Raw genomic sequence first — 7,874 nt, 5'->3', positions numbered from 1 at the left:
AGGATTGCCGCATAACCAAAATGAGTGGAAAGCTGGTACTAGGGGTGGGCAAACGGGTACAGGAATCGCGGGTTGGGACGGGTAATCAAGGTTCGGGACGGATACGGGCCGAGTCTTAATTTTGTAAAAACAGAACGGGACAGGGCGGGGCGGACCTTTGAAGTTTTAGGTTCGGGCCGGTTCCAAAAATATAAGAACCGCAGGTACTCAGACCGGCTCGTTTGTATTACAATGGACGAACGAGATTTAAGATATCATCTCTCAATCCAATCCCAATCGTTAGTTTCAACCCTAGCCAATTCCGCCTCCCGAGTTCCAGAATCACCCTCAGTCTCTCGGACTCTCAAACTCTCCATGTCCCTTCCATCGACTCCAACTCTCAGACTCTCACTCACACTCACAGTGCTCACTGCTTACCGCCGTCGGGACCAACACAACACCATCACCTCCGCCGTCGCGACCCAACCACCATCGAGCTCTAACTCTCAGACTCTCACAGCGCCGTCACGACCAACACAACGGCACCACCTCCGCCGTCGCGACCACACCACCATCGAGGAACACTGCTACCACCAGTGGTCCAGTACCACTACCAACCATCATCCCTCTAAAATTTTGGTAATTTTGAATTAGGTTTTATTGTTAATGTGAAATTGTGAGTATCTGGTGTAGGGATTTTAGGGGTTTTAATTTAGAATTTGTAGATTGATGATTGAATCTTGTTGCCACCATTTCGGGTTTTCTTAAAATTTGAATTGCATTGTGGATTGATGATTGATCTGTTGCCACCATTTAGGCAGTGTAGGATATAGATATATAGCTATACTCTTATTTCCAAATGACCCCAAAAGTCATAGCTTGCAAGCAGAAAACCCTAATCGCTCTGCGATTTTGCATTCTGGGTTTTGTTTTGCTTTGCTGGGTTTTGAGTTTCTCTCTCTTCTGGTGGGTATCTCTCTCCATCTTCTTCGTACTGTTTGTTCAGGTTTAGGCCTCTGATAGGCCTCAATGTGCTTGCTATATGAAATCCCACTTACTATGGAGCTCTGAAATGCTCGTTCTAGCAGTGGGTCTTCTTCTTTCTTTGATTTTTCTTAGTCTCTGTAAACTTATGGATTTTTGTGGGTTTCAGAGAACGATTGGCATTTTGCTTTTTTTAAGATTTTGGTTATGGTATTATTCCCACTAAAAAGCTCTGATATGCTCATTACACTACAAAGCGATTTTCAAAGCTCTGATTCTGATATGCTTATTGTCCTTCCCTTTCATTTCCTCTGCAAAAAATAACATCTAATCCATTGGTGGAGCAGCTGTCCTGTTAGCTTGAACATTGACAAAACCTAGCTAGTTTTCTCATACTGCATCAATTTGAAGGGTGACACTCACACACCCAAGCACAGATTAATTAACTTAATGTGTAGCAGATGAATTACACATTAAACTGGTTTGCTACTGCAGATTGTTACTTGTGCTCGAGAGTCAGACTCTTAACGAGTCGCAGCCATAAGCTTGACTTGATATTTGTACATTTTCAAACCTTGTATATAGGACTGCAAATATATTACCTATGTCCTTCAGTTACATGATAAATTTATCTTAAAGAGTTTGAGTTTTAACTCATAATTGATGTAAGGGGATCTTCCTCATTGCAGGAATAAGGGGATCTTCTTCATTGCAATTGATGTAAACAAGCCACTTTTAGATCAAGGACCCTTTAATGTTGTTTTGCAATCTCTTCAAATTTTATTTATTTTTTTCAAAAAAAAAAAAAAAAAGAAAAGGGACCTGTGGACCCGGCCTGAACCGGCCCGTATCAATCGGGCCAGGTAAGGTTCGGTTCCTATATTAGACAATTTAATTCTCGACCCGGCTCGGCCCGTTTCCTTTGAACCCAGGTTCGGTCCGGTCCGGTCCCTTCAAAATTGAGCCCGGCCCGGCCCGTGCCCACCCTTAGCTAGTACCACCTCACCAACCACACCAGTGTTTCACTATGAAAAAGTTTCTTTCTTATAATATTTTTCGAATGTTCTAAAAATTCTCATTGCCTCATATGCGACTTGACACTAAGCAGTTAGTCATCATTCTCAATTAATCTCAAAAAGTTTGAAAATTAAGAAATTGCATTTAGACATGTTAATGCACTCGTTTAGCCCACCCAGACCTCGCCTGATTAGCGTTTAACGCTTTTTAGAACTTTAACTCTATGTTTTAACTATTCTATTCTTCCATAAGGCGCCGATATGAGTTAGGTAAATTTGCTAGAGGCGAAATTTAAATCCCTTCCTCCATCATTTTCATAAAAACGCCAGAAATGAAATTGTAGTGTAAGAAAGGAAACTACTTTGCTAAATGACATAATCCACATGAATAAAATAATTATTTTAACAAGCCCATAGCATTTGGAAATGGATCTTCTTCGGATCCCTTCCTCCTAATCCATCAAATCAGAGAATCCATGCCGTTGAAAATTGATCAAACAATTACAAACAGAGGTCTACTTTAAAAGTTATAATAACTTCAACCGTTGGATCAATTTTCAACGGCACAAATTCTCTGATTTGGTGGATTAGGAGGAAGGGATCCGGGAGGATCCCTTTCCATAGCATTTGATGCTTGTGAGTTAAGCGGGTCACATATGAGCCATGACCATATGACTGTTCAAAGGACGTGTCGTTCATCATTTTACACATAGTGTATGCTTTGGTTGTGAGACTGACATGTGTGCTTGTTTTGGGTTTATGCATGTACCACTCGAAAGCTGCAGTTCTTGAAGGAGGAATTCTATTCAACAAGGCCTATGGAATGACTGCTTTCGAGTACCATGGTACTGACCCTAGATTCATCAAGGCCTTCAACCGGGGAATGGCTAACCACTCTACCCTTACCATGAAGAAACTTTTGAGATCTCCAAAGGCTTTGAGGGCCTCACATCCATTGTTGATGTTGGCGGTGGCACCCACGCTGTCGTTAACATGATCATTTCTAAGTACCCCTCGATTAAGGGTATTAATTTCGATTTGCCTCATATCATAGAAGATGCTCCCTAATATTCTGGTATGTTCTTCAATTCTAATAATGTTTGTAGTACAATTACTTAAAAAAACATTCACCTTTACCTCGATCTTTCTCAACTTTGATTTCTCCTCCTCTAATATTGCTTATGTTTGTACTATTTATCCTTTTTCCTGATGAATATGAGATCTATGGATGTTTGATATAGGTGAAGAGCATGTTGGAGGAGACATGAGCATGTTGGAGGAGACATGTTTGTAAGTGTTCTAAAGGGAGATGCAATTTTCGTGAAGGTGAGTTATTATGTATCAAAAAGAGAGTCGATGACTATTTTGTAGTAATATCAATTTCTTATTGAAGAAAGTTGAGGTTCTACCATAATATCAATTGGCAATATAGAGAGTAGTCTAAACTCTTATAAGTCTGTGTCATGTCTCTCCTCCCATTAATGTGAGACTTATTCTCAACACGTCCTCTCACATGTGGTGAATTTTCAAGTCTAACACGTAAACAACACATTGGCATGACGTGGGCCGCATGTCCCTCCTCCCATTAATGTGAGACTCATTCTCAACACGCCCCCTCACGTGTGGCGAATTTTTAAGTCTAACACGTGGACAACACATCAGCGTGATGTGGGCCGTGTGTGGCTATTAGGCTTTAGCCGTGGGACAACATGCTCTAATAACATGAAAAAAGTTGAGGTTCTACCATAAAACCAATTGGCAATATAGGAAGTAGCCCAACCCTTTATAAGCCCGTGTAAGATCCCTCCTCCTATCAATGTGTGACTCATTCTCAACACTTAAGCTTAGTTTCTTAATATATTTGGAACTACTATCAAATTGCGTATGCAATCTCACAGTGGATATGTCACGAATGGAGTGACGAGTATTATTTGAAATTTTGAAGAACTGCTATACCGCGCTACCCGACAATGGGAAGGTGATTCTTGCTGAATGTGCTGTCTTCCAGTAGCTCCGGACAGCAGCCTTGCCATCAAGGGAGTTGTCCATATCGACGTGATCTTGTTAGCTCACAACCCCGGCGGAAAAGAGAGGACGGAAAAGGAGTTTGAGGCCTTGGCTAAGGGATCTGGATACCAAGGCTTCCGAGTCATCCGCTCCGCTTTCAACACCTATGTCATTGAGTTTCTTAAGAAGAATTGAGTATAACTTTGCCAGTGGTATGCTGCTATCTCCATCCATATTGTTTGGTTTCTGATATGGTGATCGCATCTGGAATTTTCACCATAAGTAGATTTTCATATGTTACGAAAAAATAGTTATAATAAAGTGATTTTATGTTGCTTGTATGTCATAAATTTGGATTCATACCCATCCAATGGGGTCTAAAACATGAGAAATCTGGTGTACAGTAGACTGATCACGTGTAAGTGCTGCCACGAACACAAAATATTCAGGACCTTATGTATTTCTCATCACCCAAGCTTACCTGTCAATAGAGATCAAAATGTAAATTAAATTGATCGTGAGTGAGATTTTCTCAAAACGTAGGTTCGTTCAAAAGAAAAAACGTTGTGCTTACAATGTAATTGTAAATTCAAAATTATTGGATGATGCATGCCCTAAGTAATGGGATTTACAAAGTGTGTGGCATCGAGCCGTTACCCATATTGATAGAGCAAGGCTTTCAGTAGCTTCATTCTTCTGCCCTGAAGACGATGCTCTGATAAGCCCAGCAAAAATTCTCACAGAGAATGGATATGTAGCCATATATAGAGGCTACACCTACACTGAGTATTATAAGAAGTTTTGGACTCGGGACTCCAAGAAAGGACATTGTTTGGACATTTCAAGACCCATGGTTGATATTCATGTAAAGAATCAGCTTTTACGGTTTCAATTTTAAGGTATGATATGATAATTATTATGTGAATATGATTAAAGAATCGATGAAAAAACCTCATTTCTTCAATTTTCTTTAGCTTTGTTTGAATTTCAACAATTGGGTAGTATTCGAGTTTGAATTCACTATCTGATACTTATAACCTAAAGTCAAAGATCCAAAATGCTATTTTTTTTACTTAAGTAATCAACCCTCAACGAAAAAGATTAAAGTTAATAAAATTGTTGGCGAGTGTATGGTTTTTCAAAACATTGCACTTTAAAAAATAGAAGTCATACATAATAATATTTTTGTATTATATGTGTCTGGAGAAGATAACTTTCTTCCAAAAAAAAGAGACTAGGTTCCCATAGCTGCATCTGATCGCCCGTCTGCATGTTCAAAATATTAGATGAGACGTGATCGGTGACGTGATCCCCCTCGATTTCTCAAACCACAGCCAATGCATAATGAATTAGGATTCTCTCTCATCATTTTTTTCATCTATTTTCATCATTTCCTCTCACGTTATCTTTTTTTATCTTTCTCTTAATATAAAAATGCACCCATTGACATTAATATATAGTAATATTTGATGTCAAGAAATGTTCAACCTTTTCACTGGATCATTGAAATGTGAATTTTCATTTGGTGTGATCAATGGGCGGAGCTATAAATTTTTCACCGGGTGGGCTAGCTTAAAGATTTAAATCTTTATAAACAAAGAAACTTGATACAATATTTTTTACAATATCAGCTAGCTTAAGAAATTTTTCACAAGATGAGCCAAGAACTTTCGTTATTCAAACAAATTCAAACTTGTACATGTATAAGAAGCGATGAGAAAAAAGATGTGAGAAAAAAAGATAGTTTGTAAACTGTATTATATAATTAAACCGAAAGAATTTGAATCAGTTACTAAATATATGATGAACTACATTCGAAAATCAATAAAAATTACATGTAGAATTTTATTTTCTAACAAAAGCTACCTAGGCTACAGCCTAGGATAGCCCTTAATGTGGCTCCTTGTTTGGGTTTGATCCGGATTATGGAATAAAAGCCAACTCACAGGCTCCTTGACTTCTTTTTTTTTCAAATATCTTACATAGGAAAATGCCAAGATAATTCCAATAAATTGTTAATAGATAATTATCATGATAAAAAATGACAATATTATCTGTCAACAATAATTTGAAGTTATCTTAAGCTTCTCCATCCAACAACTTAGACTGCATAAGACAATGGTGTTTACATACGAGTAATGTTATACTTACCATCTATTTGTTAGTATCCACTAGTGTAAATATTTTAAATTGAAGATCGAATTCATTCATTGTATTCATATAGGATCAAGGAGTGTAGTTGTAAAGAATCATCAAAATCGGAGTTAAAATAACCGTTAAATCGTGATTTTTCTTTTTATAACCGTCGAAAGGTTTTGTCCCGTTACTTGATCTCTATATGTTTGTTTTTTACAATTTTTGGCGTATGCGATCTCAAAGTTTATACAAACATGTTTAACGGTTGGATCGTTGAAACTAGTTTTGTAGAATGTGTATCCCATAAAAACAATAGATTCACTAACACTTAGGAGTTTATTCCTACTTTCATTAAGTATAACAAGATTTTGTGGTATCCACTAGTGTAAATATTTTAAATTGAAGATCAAATTTATTCATCATATTCATATAGGGTCAAGGAGTGTAGCTGTAAAAAATCATCAAAATCGGAGTTAAAATAACCGTTAAATCGTGATTTTTCTTTTTATAACCGTAAAAAAGTTTTGTCCCTTTACTTGATCTCTGAATGTTTGTTTTTTGTAATTTTTGGCGTATGCGATCTCGAAGTATATACAAACATGTTTGACGGTTGGATAATTGAAACTAGTTTTGTAGAATGCGTATCCCATCAAAACAATAGATTCACTAACATTTAAGAGTTTATTTATACTTTCATTAAGTATAACATAAGATTTTGTGGTATCCACTAGTGTAAATATTTTAAATTGAAGATCGAATTCATTCATTGTATTCATATAGGGTCAAGGAGTGTAGTTGTAAAAAATCATCAAAATCAGAGTTAAAATAACCATTAAATCGTGATTTTTCGTTTGGTTACTTAATCTCTGAATGTTTTTTTTTTTTTGCAATTTTTGGCATATGTGATCTCGAAGTATATACAAACATGTTTGACGGTTGGATCGTTGAAACTAGTTTCATAGAATGCGTATCCCATCAAAACAATAGATTCACTAACACTTAAGAGTTTATTCATACTTTCATTAAGTATAACATAAGATATCCACTAGTGTAAATATTTTAAATTGAAGATCGAATTCATTCATTGTATTCATATAAGGTCAAGGAGTGTAGCTGTAAAAAATCATCAAAATCCGAGTTAAAATAACAGTTAAATCATGATTTTTCGTTTTATAACCTGTGAAAAGTTTTGTTTGGTTACTTGATCTCTGAATGTTTTTTTTTTGCAATTTTTTAATGATGCAATCTCGAAGCATATACAAACAAGTTTGACGGTTGGATCGTTGAAATTAGTTTCGTATAATTCGTATCCCATCAAGTTCAATGGTATATATATATATATATATATATATATATATATATATATATATATATATATATATTTATTTATTTATTAAGTAGATTTAAATCTATTTATTATGTTCGTATAATTATTATACTTTTTAGGGGTATAAAATTTAATTTAAAATTATATATATATATATATAATTATGGGAAAAAGACTGTTTACTACCCTCATGTTTCGTGGTTTTCAACATTTAGTACATCAAATTTTTTTCATCCCAAAGTCATACCTAAAGTGTTAATTTTGGGACAGTTTCATACATCCGTTAGTCAAACTGTTAGTTCTCCCGTTAAATGATGACGTGGCGCCCATGTGGACAATGATTGGGCGCCACGCACTACTAGAAAATTTGACTTTACCGACAAAAGTAGTTTGTTGGCAAAAGTCAAAATTTGTAGGCAAAGTGT

At 36.2% G+C, this 7,874-nt stretch overlaps 1 pseudogene; it reads left to right on the top strand.

Annotated features, from left to right (window-relative positions):
• Positions 1-341: 341 nt before the first annotated feature.
• On the top strand, positions 342-4,181 carry LOC126630257 (caffeic acid 3-O-methyltransferase-like; annotated as a pseudogene).
• Positions 4,182-7,874: the final 3,693 nt, after the last annotated feature.

Source organism: Malus sylvestris, chromosome 7, assembly GCF_916048215.2.
Source record: "Malus sylvestris chromosome 7, drMalSylv7.2, whole genome shotgun sequence".
NCBI lineage: Eukaryota > Viridiplantae > Streptophyta > Magnoliopsida > Rosales > Rosaceae > Malus > Malus sylvestris.
This window is presented reverse-complemented; position numbering and strand designations above follow the sequence as displayed.